We start from the raw sequence: 19,794 nt of genomic DNA, 5'->3' as shown, positions 1-19,794 counted from the left end.
AAGAGGTGAGGTTTAGAGCACAGCTCGATGGCTCTAGTTGGGAAAAAGTTCACTCATCCCTGATGGTCACCTCACCTCATCTCCTTTGTGTCCAGGCCAGGGTCCATAGGGCCAGTAGCTGTGGCGTGGCTAGGCCTAGGGTGCCTGGTGACTGTGTTTAAGCCTGCTCTCTGTCTTCTCTCGGTTAGTAAGGTTCAGTAATGTAATCCTCCTGTGTTACTCTCTCACACTCTCAAACCGCCCTAACGCCCCCCCCCGCCCCCTCTGTCTCTAATGCCCCCCTCTCTGTCTCTCTCAGGTTCAGCGCAGTGGCTCTCCTCTCTGCAGTGTTGGCTGGGCTGATTCATTATCAATCAGCACCCCGACAGACACGAGGAGATTGATGTTACCCACAGTGCCCCTCTCTGTCAGGTGCAGTCGGGTTATCTTAACTTTTCTGATTCGCCGTTGGTCAGATGAGGTCATGAGTGTTTTTGTATCACCCCTATAGAGAGAGTGTGTGTGTGTGTGTGTGGGGGGGGGGGGTGCGTGTGTGTGTGTGTGTGTGTGTATGTCTGTGTGTGTGTGTGTGTGTGTGTGTGTATGTGTGTGTGTGTGTGTGTGTGTGTGCATGTGTGTATGTCTGTGTGTGTGTGTGTTTTTCACAGAAACACCCCAGGAGGTCTGAGTGTCTGTGGGCATGCAGGCTTGTCATACTGGCTTCACTCTGTTTGTAAAAGTCACAGCTCAATCCCAGCACAGGCCCACAGGAGACACACACACTCAGCCATGGCTTCGTGAAAGGCCAGTCAGTTCCACAAAACCAGATGACACATTACCACCAGAGAAACAGCGAGACTGAGACATGGTAGAGAAAGGCAGGTGAACGAGAGTGATGGAGAGAGAGAAAAAGAGAGACAGAGCGAGAAGTGGGAGAGAAATAAAAATGTCCCTAACCCTACCCTGTATTACAATTAGGAAACAGGATATGGGTTTGTCAGCTAACCAATCTAACTTACAGTCTGCTATCTGCAGGATTTTCTATTTCTTTATTATTATAATTTTTATATTTGTTTAGTACTCTATCTAAGATATGTTATCAATAGGGCTAGGTATGTAATGTAAGGTGAAATTATACTCTAGGGAGAAGACTCTGTGAGGGGTTATTTCAGTTATTTTACTCTGCAACAACACGTAGGGACGTTCTGTTTTTTCCAAATTATGAAAGGGCAGATTGTAAGATTTCAAATAATGTGTCATACATTGAAATCTGAAACAAGTTGAAGAAGAAGGGTATTTGAATGTTGATACCCCCAAATCAACAAACAGAGAAATTCAGCCTCAAAGTTACACACAGGCAAGTAATGGGTGGGAACAATAGCTGGTTAACTCCACCCCCAACCACTCCCCCAGGACAACCACTCCCCCATTACACTACCTTTCGTTATCTACCTGTCATCTGTCAGTGGGGTTGTCAGCTAACCCTCAGGAAACAAACTTGCAGGGCTGACATGTTTAAATTGCTAAATAAAAATAATAATTCATTCATTCAATAATGTTTGTATTGCCATGTGTGCCAAGAGTTTATTACATCCCATTATACAAGTACAAGAGAGTAATTATTATGTGTTCTTATTCTTATGGCTTAAATTAGGCAAGGTACAATTGAGCAATACAATAAAAGAATAGTACAAAATGATAATGTCGTGTCCGTGTGTATCCACTGAAAATAAATCCTGTATTTGCCATCATTGAATTGTGACGTACTTACTTACTGAATTGGAATTCCAGTGACCTCAACACTGCTCTGCACACATTATTCACATTATATTAAACTTGGAAAACAAACATACAGTACATGATATTTGTCAGTAAAGTATATGTCTCAGTAGGACTGTTTCTTACCTCCTGGTTCACCTCTCTCCCCTTTAGGTCCAGATGGACCAACCAGACCCATATCCTTGTGCTCAGTGGTGTAGTCTACGTGATACGCAGGACTACGCCGTATACCCACTAGGAAAGGCCAAGGATTTCCATATACCCACTTAAACATGTGTGAGGATACGTAACGGCGTTTTGTGACAGAACTTTAACTTTCATTCATAACATTCACCCCCCGTCTGTGTTACGAAGCACTTGACTTTTGGACCATTGGGACTGACTATAGCGTCATATACCATCAACGGGGGGAGATGCGACATGAAATATGTCAAAATTCAGCACTATCATGCACAGATCAGCCTTATAACATGTAATGTTAGATATGTAACGTTAGACAGGGAGCGCAGATTTATTTTATGGCGTTCCTAAATGAACGATATGAGGCTGGGAGGGAAAAACCACAGTATACCACTAGAAAAAACTAGACTACACCACTGCTTGTGCTCCTGTTATGATTACATAGTAATCAAGGGCTAGTGGTGGTCTAGTGGATAGTGAGTTGGACTTGTGATCAGAAGGTTGTGAGTTCAAATCCCGCCTGAAACCACACCACTACTAGTGTGCCCTTGAGTAAGGCACTTAGCCCTCAGTTACTCTAGGGGGAATGTCCCTGTAATTCGTAATTGTAAATCGCTTTGGATTAAAAGCGTCTGCTAAATGGCAAAATTATTAATTAATTATTACGATTTTAATCTTGAATATGTGACAGCAGTTGGTGAAAGGGGGAACTAGTCCGCAACCGACCAAATGTTCAGACTTTTATTCTGAAAAATGTAAATATGAATGAATGAATGAATGAATGAATGAATGAATGAATGAATGGTCTTTATTGTCATTGCTATAGTACAGGTACCAAACAACGAAATTTGGGAGGGGTGGCTCCCCTGGTGCTAGGAAAGAAAAAGAAAAACGAAAAAAACAAGAAGGGAAAGGAGCTGGTTTACATAAATAAAGGCTATGTACACTATCCACTATACTATACTGTACAGATAAAACACTGTGCTGTACTCTATGCTATGCTATACCTATTCTAACATTCCTATCTCTGAACCTTATGTACCCTAGGGTTGTCATATTGCACATAGTGTTATTGCACATTCATTTAAAGTGTCGCAGTTTGCAGGCTTGAAATGTACACATATATAAAAAGATTTCAACATTGTTGAAAATCAATGACACACTCACTAGTCAAGTAACACAGCTTGTTTTGTGAGCCTGCTAACAATGTAAAGTAGTGTTCCAGTTAACTAGGTAGCAGTGGGGATTACTCACCCAATCGATTGCATTGCAGTATTTTGGCTTGACTAGCGAGTGTGTCATTGATTTTCAATAACGTTGAAATTGATTAACTTTTTTCGGTTTTTTTAAAAGTCAGAACATTTTGATGTGCCGATGAAACCACACAACCTCCGAGTCGTGACCTCTGCCAAGTACACTGATTTGGTGCACTGCCCTGGCAGCTTGGACAGCCACCTGTGATGCCCTTTAGGCCCCTCCCACTCTGTGATGCCCTTTAGGCCCCTCCCACTCTGTGATGCCCTTTAGGCCCTTCCCAGTCTGTGGTGCCCCTTAGGCCCCTCCCACTCTGTGATGCCCCTTAGGCCCCTCCCAGTCTGTGATGCCCCTTAGGCCCCTCCCACTCTGTGATGCGCCTTAGGCCCCTCCCACTCTGTGATGCCCTTTATGCCCCTCCCAGCTCTACCTTTGTCAGGAGTGGGGTGAAGACCAAAAATATACATGAGTTGGTGCACTGCCCTGGTAGCTTGGACAGCCACCTGTGATGCCCCTTAGGCCCCTCCCACTCTGTGATGCCCTTTAGGCCCCTCCCACTCTGTGATGCCCTTTAGGCCCCTCCTACTCTGTGATGCCCCCTTAGGCCCCTCCCAGTCTGTGATGCCCCTTAGGCCCCTCCCAGTCTGTGATGCCCTTTAGGCCCCTCCCACTCTGTGATGCCCTTTAGGCCCCTCCCACTCTGTGATGCCCCTTAGGCCCCTCCCACTCTGTGATGCCCTTTAGGCCCCTCCCACTCTGTGATGCCCTTTAGGCCCCTCCCACTCTGTGATGCCCCTTAGGCCCCTCCCACTCTGTGATGCCCTTTAGGCCCCTCCCAGTCTGTGATGCCCTTTAGGCCCCTCCTACTCTGTGATGCCCCTTAGGCCCCTCCCAGTCTGTGATGCCCCTTAGGCCCCTCCCAGTCTGAGATGCCCTTTAGGCCCCTCCCACTCTGTGATGCCCTTTAGGCCCCTCCCACTCTGTGATGCCCCTTAGGCCCCTCCCACTCTGTGATGCCCTTTAGGCCCCTCCCACTCTGTGATGCTCTTTAGGCCCCTCCCACTCTGTGATGCCCCTTAGGCCCCTCCCACTCTGTGATGCCCCTTAGGCCCCTCCCACTCTGTGATGCCCTTTAGGCCCCTCCCACTCTGTGATGCTCCTTAGGCCCCTCCCAGTCTGTGATGCCCCTTAGGCCCCTCCCACTCTGTGATGCCCTTTAGGCCCTTCCCACTCTGTGATGCCCCTTAGGCCCCTCCCAGTCTGTGGTGCCCCTTAGGCCCCTCCCACTCTGTGATGCCCCTTAGGCCCCTCCCAGCTCTGTGATGCCCCTTAGGCCCCTCCCAGTCAGTGATGCCCTTTAGGCCCCTCCCACTCTGTGATGCCCTTTAGGCCCCTCCCAGTCTGTGGTGCCCCTTAGGCCCCTCCCACTCTGTGATGCCCTTTAGGCTCCTCCCACTCTGTGATGCCCTTTAGGCCCCTCCCAGTCTGTGGTGCCCTTTAGGCCCTTCCCACTCTGTGATGCCCCTTAGGCCCCTCCCAGCTCTGTGATGCCCCTTAGGCCCCTCCCAGTCAGTGATGCCCTTTAGGCCCCTCCCACTCTGTGATGCCCTTTAGGCCCCTCCCAGTCTGTGGTGCCCCTTAGGCCCCTCCCACTCTGTGATGCCCTTTAGGCTCCTCCCACTCTGTGATGCCCTTTAGGCCCCTCCCAGTCTGTGGTGCCCCTTAGGCCCCTCCCACTCTGTGATGCCCCTTAGGCCCCTCCCAGTCTGTGGTGCCCCTTAGGCCCCTCCCACTCTGTGATGCCCCTTAGGCCCCTCCCAGTCTGTGATGCCACGGAGCACAAGTTTGAATCACGGAGAGAGGCAGAGACCTTCATCAACACGTTGGGATAGAGACTGACAGAAGGCACCTCCGAGCAAGACTACTTTCATTTTGTTTTAATTAGATCTCCACTGCTATAATGTAGCCTACTGGAGATTGGGTGAGTTTATTTAATGTTTTCCTTGAGAGAGCATTTCCACATAAGACTAAAGGTCTCAATGCTGACTATACATGACTGTGCTCGTTCTCTCTCAGGTGGGCTACGTTTTATATGTGCGGTCCCCTTTACGTTAGTTCAGTATTCTCGCATATTAATAACAACAATTAAGGGATCCCTATATGTTGGACACCGTTATAGCTACAGATGTTGATCTAGGTGGCCAGAATGATGATATGCATTATTGATATGCATTATTTTATGTTCATAACTTGTTGTTGTGTGGGAGCGGGGGTAAGATCTGGAAAGTTTTCAGAAGCGATTACTCCTTTTAGCAGCACGTACCCCTTTAACACCCTAACCCTAACCCCTTTAACACTGTACCCAGTACCCCTTTAACACTGTACCCCTTTAACACTGCCATTTACCCCTTTAACACTGCCATCTGGGTAGCTCTTTGTTTTACTTCTGTGTTAGTTCTCCACTGCCTGTATACTTCATTGCTGTTTTCTTATTTGCATAGTTTTTTAGGCGGAGAAGGTTTTTGTTGTTCTCCCATCTACTAGAGATGGGCATGTTTATAACAGCACATTTGTTTATAACAAATTCTTCATTCTAATGGGTTGCTTTTTTTGTTTAAACTGTATCCTTTTCATTTGGTATCTGGAAAGTACTCTACAATATGAGTACGGTAATACTAAAATCATTACACTGAATGTCAAAGGTATTAACCATGTGGTGAAAAGACGCAAAATACTTACCATGCTTAAAAACGATAAGGTGCAAGTGGCACTGTTACAAGAGACTCACCTCACCGACCTTGAACACTTAAAATTAAAGCAAGACTGGGTTGGCCAGATATATTATTCATATTTCAACTCAAAGAGCAGAGGGGTAGCAATACTTATCCACAAACACCTTACGTTTACACTTGATAAAGTTATCCAAGACACAGAGGGAAGGTTTGTTGTCATCACTGGGTTTCTATATGGGGAACATGTCCTTATAGGTAGTGTTTATGCCCCAAATACATTTGATAGCTCATTTTACTCTAAATTACTGTCTGGTATTTCTTCTATTAGCCCACCGTATGTAATACTTGGAGGAGACTTTAATTGTGGTCTGGCCCCAGAAATGGATCATAGCCCGCCTAAAACCCTACCTCCTTCCAAAATGGCTCAAATTACAAACGAGTTATGCTCAGACCGTGGCCTACTGGATGTATGGAGAATCGTGAATCCCCAAGAGAAGGACTTTACATTTTTCTCTCACCCTCATCATTCTTTCTCGAGAATTGATTATATTTTTGTATCACGATTAATTTTAGACAGAACCAAGGCCTGTTCTATCAACACGTGCACTATTTCAGACCATTCCTCAGTTACTATTGAATTCCTACCACCCTACTATGACCCCCTACCTAGACACTGGCGTTTGAACCCGTCCCTTCTTAGCAATCCCACATTTTTAACATACTTAGAAACACAGTGGGAACTCTTTATTTCCACAAATGACACACCTGATATTTCTGCTTCTACACTATGGGAAACGGGTAAGGCATTCTTGAGGGGGGCCATAATATCCTATACAGCAGCATTAAAAGCATCAATGGCAAGTCAACTGGAGCTTGAGCAGCAGATTAAAACCCTGGATAGAGAGTTTAAAACCTCCTCCTCCACAGATGTGTTAAAAAAGCTAGAGGCGGCTCGATCCGCCCGAGACCAATTGCTAACTCAGAAAGCAGAATCAGCAATGTTTTTCGCCAGGCATAGATTATTTGAATCTGGTAACAAACCCGGCAGGCTTCTTGCTCGACTGGCCAAAGGCCGGACAGGGCCTCATGCAATACCATCTCTCAGAGATAGCATGGGCGTACAACAGTTTGAAACCAAAATTATTAGTAAAATAATGAAGGACTTCTATCAAGGACTATACTCATCTGAATGTCAAAATACAGAAACGCTAAGATTTTTTTTTTATAGATGGGATACATCTTACTACATTATCTGAAGAACACAGAAACGACTTGTGTAGACCAATTACAGAACAGGAAGTCCTTGAGACCATTCAAGCTCTACAGAGTGGGAAAGCCCCGGGTCCCGATGGGTTCGGGCCCGAATTTTATAAAAAAAAATGGCTAAGCTGGTGGTGAAACCTCTAACCAATATGTTCATCGAGTCTTCAGAAAGAGGCACACTTCCTCCGACTTTAAATCTAGCCCATATTTCCCTGATTTTGAAGAAGGATAAGCCCCCTGATAACTGTGCTTCGTACAGACCAATACGTTTACTCTGGGTTGATGGTAGATTACTCTAAACTCCTTGCAAGAAGATTGGAGGAGGTACTGCCCATTCTAATTAGAACGGATCAGACAGGATTTATCAAGAACAGATATTTCTTGGGTAAAATAAAAAGATAAAAGGGTCCTTGCTATTTCATTGGATGCTGAGAAAGCGTTTGATCGAGTGGAGTGGGGGTATCTGTTTGATGTCCTCGACAGGTTTGGATTGGAACCCATGTATGCTAACCATTGTTTTTGTTTTGTAACTTGACAACACCTGTGCTGTCTGATTGTTCTGTTGTGCAAATTGAATAAAATATTAATATTTAATAAAATAAAATAATTAAGGGGAGGGGGACGAGAATATCACTCTTATGTAGAGATGTAAGATCATTAGGATGATCAAGGATTTGAATAGAAAATAATTCCACCTGTAATTCTTGCAGTTTATTGAGTTCTATACGGAGTGGACCTAGCCTGCATGTGGTTCATACCAGGATGCCCTCAGTGGTGGACTAATGGATGGGTCAAGCCAGGAGGAGGAGAATTACAGTTCTGCCAGAAAGGAACTAAGTGGCTGATTAAGGCAGCAGATTCCCTTTTTACACATATAATACTTTATTTGGTTCCACAAATTATATTATACAAACAGGGAATCAAATATTTCGGGGCTAAGCAGCACTGAACACTTAAGGGTACACATAACACCTCCTTCTCCACACGGCCAAGCTGCCAATAATAGCTGAGACAGAGCAAAATTTGGCAACCTGTTTGGCCTTTCTTTTAGACATTGCAGCAATTCTCAGACCCCTCATGGTGCATTTATATACATGGCCCAGACTTCCAAATACAAGTATGCTGAATTTGCACTTGTACCCAAAGCTGGATATAGTACCAAGCAGTGGTTGGTATTTGATATACTTGTCCTGGAAAGTCTGGTCCATGTACAGGTCAAAGGGGCAGCCTACTTCTACAATCAGCACCTCCTTGTGGCTGGTGTCAACAAAGACAACATCAGGTGTATTTGGGATGTTGGAAAAAACATCATTGGCAAAACCAAACCACTCTGGTAACACTCTGGCATGCTTGTACATAGCTGCGCTAGATGGTAAGATGTTTTGTACTGTATCAGACACAATGTCCACAATACGGTCATGACGAGCTATGTACAGGTGTTTGTATGCAATGGACTCTAGGTGTTGTGAATCCTGATGGTTTAAACAGAATGGACTGTGAGTGTGGGGATACCAGGTGGACAGATTGTACTTGGTCGGTAATACCTGCAGTCTTGCTTTGATGGTGAATTTCAGAACATCCTCACCAACAGCGACGTTCTTATACACTGAGTGTGAGACTGAGTGGTCAGCGAACTGCAAACAGGCTAGCTTTCCCTGTAGTCTGAGTCCACACCTGTGCTGCCTGATCTCAGACACACACACACATACACATATGCACACATACACTTTTACACATATTATGCACACATACACTTTTACACAGGTCCATTAATACTGAGCTATAATGCATCCCTGCATCTAGAAAGGGAATGCAGCCCTTAATTGAAAATCGGGTAATTAGCACATAACTCATCCAGGGTCTAAGATGTTTCACAGCAGCACTGTAGATCTTCACCCCCCCCCTGGGTCAAACAGAAAAAGTCAAACAGAAAAGAAACTAAGGCCCAATACCCCCAACCACTTAGCCCTACCCCTCCGCTTTGTGTGTTCATGTGTAGGAGTGCTGCACTCAGAAATATAGTTCAACCACGCACGACCACTGTTGTTAAGGTAACGAACTTGACAAATCGTCGTAATTCGAGTGTTTGCGCACGCAGGGATATTACTGCGATGTATGGTAAACAGGTAAAACGAGTCATAGATCAGGGAATAAAGCTTCTGATGCCTCTCAGCCAATCACAATTGTTGTTCTGATCAACCTGTTGCATAAGTATAATCATATTCAACTCTTCTTTTTTGAAAAATTACAAGGTTTAATTAATGTGTTGCCTCCTGGGAGAGGTTCATTCCCCTTTATGGTATTTAATGTATCACCATCTCTCAGTTTGTAATTTATTGGACATTAATAAAATATCAACAGGGACACCATTACCAAAGGTGTGATCAGTCAGTCTGACATTCACGTCTGCATATGCCGTTTGTCATGATGAAAAATCAAGGACAAGTGTGACTTGGGGACCAACTGCACAGTAAAGGTTCTCTGGGGGGTGTTTTTAATGTGATAACAAGGTTGCATTCTCCAGCTAAATGATTGCCACCACTGGGTTTGTGCTGAGTCTAATTCTGCAGTCATCTGCAGTCGGTACAGTATGACAAATATTTGTTGACAAACTATCCACTTTAAAGATGCTATGCACTTCTATCAGAGGAGCTGTGCTTTCATGGATTTCTCTCTATACAGTCGGATGGTTTTCTTCTCTATTTGCACTGGCAGTCACAACATCACTGATATTTTCATTATTCACATGCCACTCATTAAAACATCTTCATAATCCTCATTAATAATAATAAAAACCCTCATTAATATGTGCATTTTAACTTATTTCCATCACAAACCATTTATTCTCAAAGTAACACACAAAGCACTTTTTAGGTCTATTTCTCCATGGCCTAAAAGCAGCGCAGTTTCTGAATGTTTTATTATCTCTTTTCCCCGACTCTTAAAAACACTTTGACGGCATCTTATATTTCACCTTAATGAGCAATTATAGTATGCCGAGCACCTATACCCACTCATCTCCTGACACGTTGGCAAAGGTGCTTTTTGCACATTAGCGAGAAGATATTTCAGTCCAAACGCAGGTCTGTGCAGGTCTGTGTTTATGAATGTTCAGCTCTATATTCTCTATGTTCATGAATATAATATTGTAGCAGCAGCATAACTAGTGCTGGGCATCCACCCTAGTATTGTTGTTTCCCCGGGTTGCTTGCATTACATAAACTAGACATGAATTGATGGATTGTTTCCCATTTTCAAACCAGCAATTTAAAGTCCATTTCATCCCAGTAGAAGCCATCGGAACAGTGCAGCTAATTAAACAGATGACAATGCCTGCTGCATGACTCCATCTATGACTCTATTAATATTCATACCACAGATGTTCCAGGCTGATTAGAATAAATAATGCTTGTGTGGTGGTGGGAACCCCCACATAAAAGTAGAAAAAGTGCAACACTTAAACTCATGCAATCATCAAGCATCCATTAAAGGTGCAAACCTTCATTCAAACAAGCGTACAGTAAACATGTTGTCCCAGTTAATGAAGTAGAGCCACTCATTGTGGGACTTATTCAAATGTGAGGGTCAATCAGAGTAAATGTGTAAATGCCGGTTTGTTTACAATTGCATTGTGGAGCTTGACAAACTTATTTTTTGGGTTCTGATGGGATGATAAGACAGTTGAACTAAGCCTGTGAGGCATTTCTATGTGTATATGTGCGAAGAGGCAGTCACCAGTGACTAAAGAACGAAGATTGAACTCCCCAGGCCAGTTACAACATGTTGGTTATACAAACTGAGTGTCGGGGGTAGGACACTCCAACGGTTTGGAATAACGCTGTGTTTCACTTTTACTTTTGCTTATTTAAATTGCTAAATTCTCTCCACAGGTTGTATTGGATTCATTTTTAATCATCAAAGCTGCTTAGACAAACACAAATCAATTATGATAATTAATCTTCCCTGGGTTATAGGGAGGGATGATAAATGATTCATTGAATAGTTGCATATAGTTATAGTTGCATGGCTTTTCTGCCCTCTGGAGGACTAATCATTTTAGTAATAATATTGCATATTTATGCATCCTGAATGATGCTTAGTCACAGTCACAGTCCCTGTAGCCCATAACAGGTTGTTCCTATTCAAGACCCATCTCTCCCTGGTCTGAAGCAGCAGGATCTGGCCTCCACCAGTGTACTGTGAGTCCTAACAGCATGGGATGCAGACCTAACAGCATGGGATGCAGACCCTAACAGCATGGGATGCAGACCTAACAGCATGGGATGCAGACCCTAACAGCATGGGATGCAGACCTAACAGCATGGGATGCAGACCCTAACAGCATGGGATGCAGACCTAACAGCATGGGATGCAGACCCTAACAGCATGGGATGCAGACCCTAACAGCATGGGATGCAAACCTAACAGCATGGGATGCAGACCCTAACAGCATGGGATGCAGACCCTAACAGCATGGGATGCAGACCTAACAGCATGGGATGCAGACCCTAACAGCATGGGATGCAGACCCTAACAGCATGGGATGCAGACCTAACAGCATGGGATGCAGACCCTAACAGCATGGGATGCAGACCCTAACAGCATGGGATGCAGACCCTAACAGCATGGGATGCAGACCTAACAGCATGGGATGCAGACCCTAACAGCATGGGATGCAGACCCTAACAGCATGGGATGCAGACCCTAACAGCATGGGATGCAGACCCTAACAGCATGGGATGCAGACCCTAACAGCATGGGATGCAGACCCTAACAGCATGGGATGCAGACCCTAACAGCATGGGATGCAGACCCTAACAGCATGGGATGCAGACCTAACAGCATGGGATGCAGACCCTAACAGCATGGGATGCAGACCTTGCTCAGTTGAGGGTCCTGTTCCACCCTGCTGCCTGCCTCCTCATCAACGACCACCTCTACACCATCCCAGCATGCAACTGGCTTCAGTTAGGCAACCCACATTTCACATTTAACCAACAAGTACGTAGGATATTGAACGTTGTGGATAAGTATAATAATATGTTAATAATGTTGAAATAATGGTGAAATATATTGTCTTACATAAGTAAGAAGTGTTTTTTTTCTTAAGAAGATTTTTTTTTTCTTCTTCTTTTGATTCTACACTCCAAAAGAATTTGAACTGGCTCACTTCAGTGATGATGAACCTGCTGACGGCAGCAGTAGGAAGCATTCTGAGGTGTACAGAAATATCTTGTGAGCTCATGTACAAGCAAATGCCTCCTCTTGAGACAGAACTTTATCATACAGCAGGGCAATGACCCAAAACATATTGTCATAGCAACTATCTTCAGTTTCAAAGGAGACCTATTATGGTATTTTCCCACAAGTGAATGTAGGTCTCTGGGGTCCCCAAAACATGTCATTGAAGTTCTTTGCTGATCCAGGCAGCACAACTTCCAGCAAATAAAGTTCATTCCACTTCTTCATACAAACAAATACAAAAAGAATCCTTACGTCATTTACATGTTCAATGTGACAAAAATAAAACCCAAATCACAGCCAATCTGTTCACAAACATTATTTACACACATTCACAACAGGGAATTTGTATTCTGCCCAAGCGAACATAGCATTAGTATGCGATTCTGATCTGGCATGTCCTGCAAATCCCCCATCTGTGAAAGTGGCTTTTTTCCAATTTCTGAACCCCTCTTCAGATGTAAACACTGAATCACCTGAGGAGGGGAGACTGAAGTGCCACCAGGCATAGCATTAGGCAGAGTCTTTACTCTGAGAGTATTCTAGACGTGGTACCACTCTTTCCTGAAGCCCCGCCTTGTATCGCACTGAAGGCTCAGAGCAAAACACTTCACAAGGTACATCTTCACTCAGGGCTGCTGCAGCCAACGACTGGAACGATTTACAGGAATCACTCAAACTGGACACTCTTATTTCCATATTATCAGCTTTTAAGGATTCTATCATGGACATTCTCACGGACACATGCAACTGTTTCTCACCCCTGTAATGTTTTTCCAAACCTTCCCTGTTGGCTGCTTACTGTCTGTCCCATGCATGCCTGTTGACTTCCTGTGTCTGTCCACATTTGCATACTGTATGTATGCTAATCTTTAATTCTGTTAGTGTGCATTTGTTGTGCTTAAATGTTGTGCGGGTTTATATGGATGTGTGACGCTGTCCTTTTAACTTATAACTGATGCTGTGACTGTATGTAAGTGGAGGAGGTGTTGGAGTCTGTATGTTTCTATCTTTTAACTGTGCTGGAAATGCTTGGATGTGTTTCCGCTGTCTGTGTCCGCATATCCATTAAAAGTGCTGAGACCAACGGGCAGTGCTCCAGTGGCAGACAACATATCAAGGAACTGTTTTTGATGTTGTTCTTTTGCCTTCGGAACTACCCCACACTTTCTTCCAACAGCCCTCTTTCTTTTTGCCTTGTCTGTGTAGAATTTAATGTCCTTCACCATGTCTGCCTCCACCTTTTTGGTACAGACTTTATTCCAGGCACAGGCGATGCTGGTTGGTGCCGTCCTTGTGTAGCCAAGGCGGACAGATGCCTCTAACTTAAAAAGAAGTGCCCCGACGTGGGAACAACTTTCTCCCAGTCTAGAATAAAATAGAATACAATGAGCATTTATTTTCTTCTGAAAGAATTTGATATGGCATTGAGATTAAAACTGTTATGTTATGCAGTCAGCTTACCCTGCCATGCAATCACAGTGAGCTGCTTTAACCTCTCCAGTACTCTTAGCAGCAACCCAAGTGCTGTGGGATTTATCAGTGACCCTCCATGATGGCTTGACCTGGGTCTTGAAAACGGTGATGTCAGCAGAGGGTTTGTGGTGCAGTACCACATCCACCCAGCCACTGGTGAAGAACGTATGTGCTTCCAGGGATTTGTAGTTCTTCATTTGACTTGCCGTGTAAATCCCTAGATGAGAGTGTTACATTAGTTTTCTTAAGATAGGATCATTAATAAATCTGTTCAATGGGCATAGATGATGCATTTGCCAAAGTGATGAACTGTTAATCAGTATTTAGCCTGTGTGGTATATATAGTATATGTATGTATACATGTGTATACAGTATATATATATATATATATATATATATATATATATATATATATATATATATATAAAGACGTTATAGCTAGCTAGCTATGAGTTATCCTCAAAATAATGAACAGCAAGCTAGGTCCTAAACTAGGGCCGGTGGAAGAGGGCAAGTGTCACATTGTACAGACTACCAAAACAGAAAAATAAAATCTTAACGACAGCAAAAGTGAAAGATGTCAGAAATGCATTACCTGGAGATTCAATAAGGTAATTGTATATGTCAGGATATGACACCTCAGGCCATTGGGTCGGGTCGTTCATCCACATGGATGGAGGCAGACTGAAAGGACACATGTTGCCTATTTCAACGACACTATATAATTATTTGCCTGATTGGCCATCGGATTTGCGATCCTAATATCTAAAAAGCAATACGGCTTTCTTATTTTATCGGATTAAAGCAAAGACCACAAATTCCCATTGACCGCCAGTCAAACTTCTACACTTCTCGCACCCAACAGGGGACGTGATCGTCCTGATGACAGGGAGATGACGTATGACTGCTCTGGAGGCAGACTGAAAGGACACACTGCCTATTTCATTACTTTTCTCCATATAACGACGTCGATCATTGATCGGAAACCACACTATATAATAGTTTGCCTAACTGGCCATCGGATTTGTGCATCTAATATCTAAAAAGCAATACGTTTTTTTTATTGTATCTGATTAAAGTTGCAAAAACCAGAAATTCCCATTGACCGCCATTCAAACTTCTACTCTTCTATCACCCAAAAAGGGGCGTGCTCGTTCTGATGACAGGGAGATGAGGCGCAATTGCTCTGATGAATGCATGCCTGTTGACTTCCTGTCTGTCCACATTTGCATACTGTATGTATGCTAATCTTTAATTCTGTTCGTGTGCATTTGTTGTGCTTAAATGTAGTGCGGGTTTATGTGGATGTGTGACGCTGTCCTTTTAACTTATAACTGATGCTGCGACTGTATGTAAGTGGAGGAGGTGTTGGAGTCTGTATGTTTCTATCTGTTAACTGCGCTGGAAATGCTTGGATGTGTGCCGCTGTCTGTGTGTGTTCTTTTGTTTTTAACAAGTAACCTGATTTCTTTTCAGCCCCCCCCCCCCCCTCCCCCAAAAGGCTTTTGTCTGTTCTGCTTGTCCCCTCTTCTCCTGAACTGGAGACATCCAGGAAGACACAAGAGGCAACGTCAGTTATTCACATTTTACAATAATAACAATCATGATAATACCGTTTTTTTGTCAATCGCTAAAACACATTTCACAAAACTTTCCTCCATTTTCCCAAAACTCTAAACACAACACACTTTTCTAAAGCTACATAAACAAAACCACACCTTCTCTCTTCAAAACTCAAACTTTCACACCAAAACAGCTGCTCAAAGCCTGCAAAAATGTAAACACTATAAGCATCATTACAGACTACAACAAAACAACTGAAAACACAATGTTCAGTGTGTGAGAATGTTCTTTTTTTTCCACAACTGCCAAACTTAGAAACCTTACAGTATCTGTTCTGAGAATATATCACTGTAGAGTATTGGGCATTCATAGATGTGTGTGTTTCATATGAACAGTATGTAAATCTACAGACAGTATGTATATGTACAGTAAGTATGTATGTTGTTGGAAAATATCCTTTTACAGTATGTATATGTTCTTCATGAATGTTTTACTGTAATGCTTGGCTAATTTTACTATAACTAAAAGACATTACAGTACAGTAATTCGAACTTGAACTTACGTGTGGACAATCGACTTCTTTCTAAAGGGATCTCTTGACCATTCTGAAGTACGCATTCACCCACAGGGGTGGGTGAGAGTTACAGTAATTGAAATAGTATAACTTCCTTCAATGTTACGGTACATGTGGGAATACGGTACATGTGGGAAAACTAGGGTTAGGGTTAGGTGCTAGGGTGACTTGGTACATGCTGGCATGTCTAACCCTAACTGTAACCTTAACCCTAACCCTAACCTTACCCCTAATCCTAACCCTAACCTTACTGTAACCCTAGCACCCTAGCACCTAACCCTAACCCTAGTTTTCCCACATGTATGATAGTCATGCATAAAAATAAATCTGCGCTCCCTGTCTAACGTTATATCTAACGTTACATATTTTACATTACAGTAAGGCTGATTTTGCATGATAGTCATGCAGTTTTAGATATCTATTTCCCCCCTTTAAATGGCATATGATGTCCGAAATGTTACTAAAGTTCAGCCGCGAAGTTGTTGCACTGTTGTCCTATAGAGTTTTACGTAAATAAAGGTTTGAAAAAATGTACCGTATTCCCACATGTACCGTAACACCGCACCGTAACGGAAGGAAGTGACACGGTACATATACTACCAGCGTTGTGTGACACGGACAGTGCTTGGTTTTGAAAAAAGTTTTTTTTTTTTTTTCTTTCTTTCTTTCTTTCTTTCTTTCTTTCTTTCTGACCATATGCTGGTACATGAACAGAAACCCTGGTGAGTCACCATATGCTGGTACATGAACAGAAACCCTGGTGAGTCACAACGCCATTGGACCGGTTCTGTGAGAAAGTAGAAGGAGAAACTATGCGTGAGCCACTAAGGTCCAAGCTACGAGTCTTGCTTCTCCACAGAGCCGCTCAGGCTGGGAGGAGATGGGGACCACAGCCCTTAAGAGAACGGCACCAGAGCCGCGGAGCTCAGGAAGTCAGTAAGGTGATGCTGGCGGAGGAAGGCCTGGTGGTGGAGGAAGGCCTGGTGGTGGAGGAAGGCCTGGTGGTGGTGGAAGGCCTGGTGGTGGAGGAAGGCCTGGTGGTGGAGGAAGGCCTGGTGGTGGTGGAAGGCCTGGTGGTGGAGGAAGGCCTGCTGGTGGAGGAAGGCCTGGTGGTGGAGGAAGGCCTGGTGGTGGAGGAAGGCCTGGTGGTGGTGGAAGGCCTGGTGGTGGAGGAAGGCCTGCTGGTGGAGGAAGGCCTGGTGGTGGAGGAAGGCCTGGTGGTGGAGGAAGGCCTGGTGGTGGTGGAAGGCCTGCTGGTGGAGGAAGGCCTGGTGGTGGAGGAAGGCCTGGTGGTGGAGGAAGGCCTGGTGGTGGTGGAAGGCCTGGTGGTGGAGGAAGGCCTGCTGGTGGAGGAAGGCCTGGTGGTGGAGGAAGGCCTGGTGATGGAGGAAGACCTGTACTGTAGCAATGACAAATAAAGTCCATTCCATTCCATTCCATTCCAACATGTACAATACTGTACTGTATCACAACTCAATGCAAACACTACAGAGGATCCATTACACACAACAATACTCACTGAAAACAATGTTCAGGGTGTGATGTTTATTTATGGAACTATACCCCCCCCCCCCCCCCCCCCCCCCCCCCCCACACACACACACACACACACACACACACACACACACACACACACACACACACACACACACACACACACACACACACACCACAATCATTTGCAACAAGTGTCTTACATTTTGAGTCGTTATGTTTAATGAATGAAGCTAGGTGTGTTCATTGTGTTCAGATGTTGCTGACACTTTGAGCAGAGTTTTTTGCAACTTGTGTTTTAGCAAGACAAAATGTGTTTAGACTTATGAGAAAAGGAGGATTGTGTTTTGTGAATTGTGTCTTCATGTGAAATGTGTTTATGGTTTTGGCAAATGGGAGCTAGTTTTATTAAATGTGTTTAGAGAACTGGTCATTTGGTTTAGAGAATTGGCTTTTGTGTTTTAGCAATTGGGAAAAACTGTAACACGAGAAGACACGCTATAGCCATACATTTATCCAGATAACTTTACTCTCTAGCCATCCATTCCATTATCAGTAAGACTTGTCAAAGGCTGCGACCAAAACCGTTGTCAATTAAAATCTACACTTTTGCATCTGGAACTAGAGTGTGCGGCTTCTACTTCATTTAATAGTATTCTGTTCCGTCGCACTTCGCCCTGTCTGCGGTGTGCGTTCTCTTCTTTTCCAATGAATGACCAGGGGACCGTCATAACTTCACCTGTTGGTCCAGGAAGAGGTTGACTAGGGCTGTGTTCGGAATAGCGTACTAGCATACTGCATACTAGCATACTCAATGAGTATATACTGCATACTGCCTACTAAATTCACAAAAAGAGTACAGTAGTATCCGAAATTATGCATACTCCCAGAGTATGACGAGATAGAGTCCATCCAAACCGACTTCAAATTTGCCGGAAATAACTGCTCGCCTACTAAATTTCTCGCATACTCAAATCTCGCATATACTGTACGTTCGGAACGTACTACGTACTCAAAATCTACGTCATATCTAGTATGAGTAGTATGCTAGTACGCCATTCCGAACACAGCCAGGTCTAGCTGAGTCCTGCCTCGCTTGGTTGTCTACCACTGTCTCTGCATCCCCACTATCCCTACTACTTTTCTTCGTTTAAGAAAGTAGAGATATTATTATATCCGTGGACTTAGAAAGTAGAGATATTATTATATCCGTATAAGTTAGCTTAAGTAAGTTAAGACGAGCAGGCAGACTTAACGAGCAACGGGGAAAAACACTACTCAAACGTCGACGTCTTCGCCATCCCTGCGGCCTGATCCCACCAAAATGGCGGGTGCTAGTAGCGATATGCTAGCTTCAGCCCCTCTCACAAACGACAGCGACACCCTCCTCAAAGAACTTGTAAAGTCACTGAAAAGTTTGGTAGCAGAGCTTACCTCCGCCCTGGAAGCTGCCCTGATGACATCTGCGCATAGCTCCACCATGGAAACTGCCCTCACCGATCGCAGGGACCGGATCACGGCGTTGGAGAACGAGGTGTCCACCCTGCAGGCGAAGCTACTCTCCGCCGTGACCGCGGAGAACGACCGGCTTCAAACCAAAGTGGAGGATCTGATCAGAGTGTTGGGTTTACCCGGTCCCGAGGACATAGAGGCGGGTGAAAATGCAGTTCATGTCAGCCCGGTTCCGGCGCGAGACCACCGCGGCACCGGAGTCTGAGGTCCAGCCAGGCCCCGCGTCAGGGCGAGAGGGAGATTCTACTCTATACTCTATAAAAACTGTTTAATTGAAATACGTACGCCTGTCCAGTTAAGATCTTAATTTTCCGTCCCACAAGCGCCCACCTGCTTTATCTAAATGTTGTTCAGCAAGAAATGTCATTGTTATTCTCCTGTATTCTAAAGGGCATTTATTTTCGTTCCTTCACGTGGCCTATGAAGGGTATTTATTTGTTAGGACTAGTGCCTGTCTTCTAGGTGCCCTATGCTTTGTCGTGTTTTCAGTTGATGATTAGGTACCGTAATGGTACCATTATTAGGTCTTTGGAGATTTTTGACGACATGTAGTCGTGTTGTGTGGGATCAGACATGTTGTGGAACTGTCAAGTTCAAGTATTTGTACACGGTTCTCTTGTTCATTAAAACTTTATAATGTGAAAATGGTGGTCTCATCATTACTGACGTGTGTTACACCAGACAGTTACACCAGACAGTAACAACATCTCTTATAAGCCCAGGAGGGTACATACATACATTCCCACC

This window comes from Nansenia antarctica, assembly GCF_963989245.1.
Source record: "Nansenia antarctica genome assembly, chromosome: 1".
Classification (NCBI taxonomy): domain Eukaryota; kingdom Metazoa; phylum Chordata; class Actinopteri; order Argentiniformes; family Microstomatidae; genus Nansenia; species Nansenia antarctica.
This window is presented reverse-complemented; position numbering follows the sequence as displayed.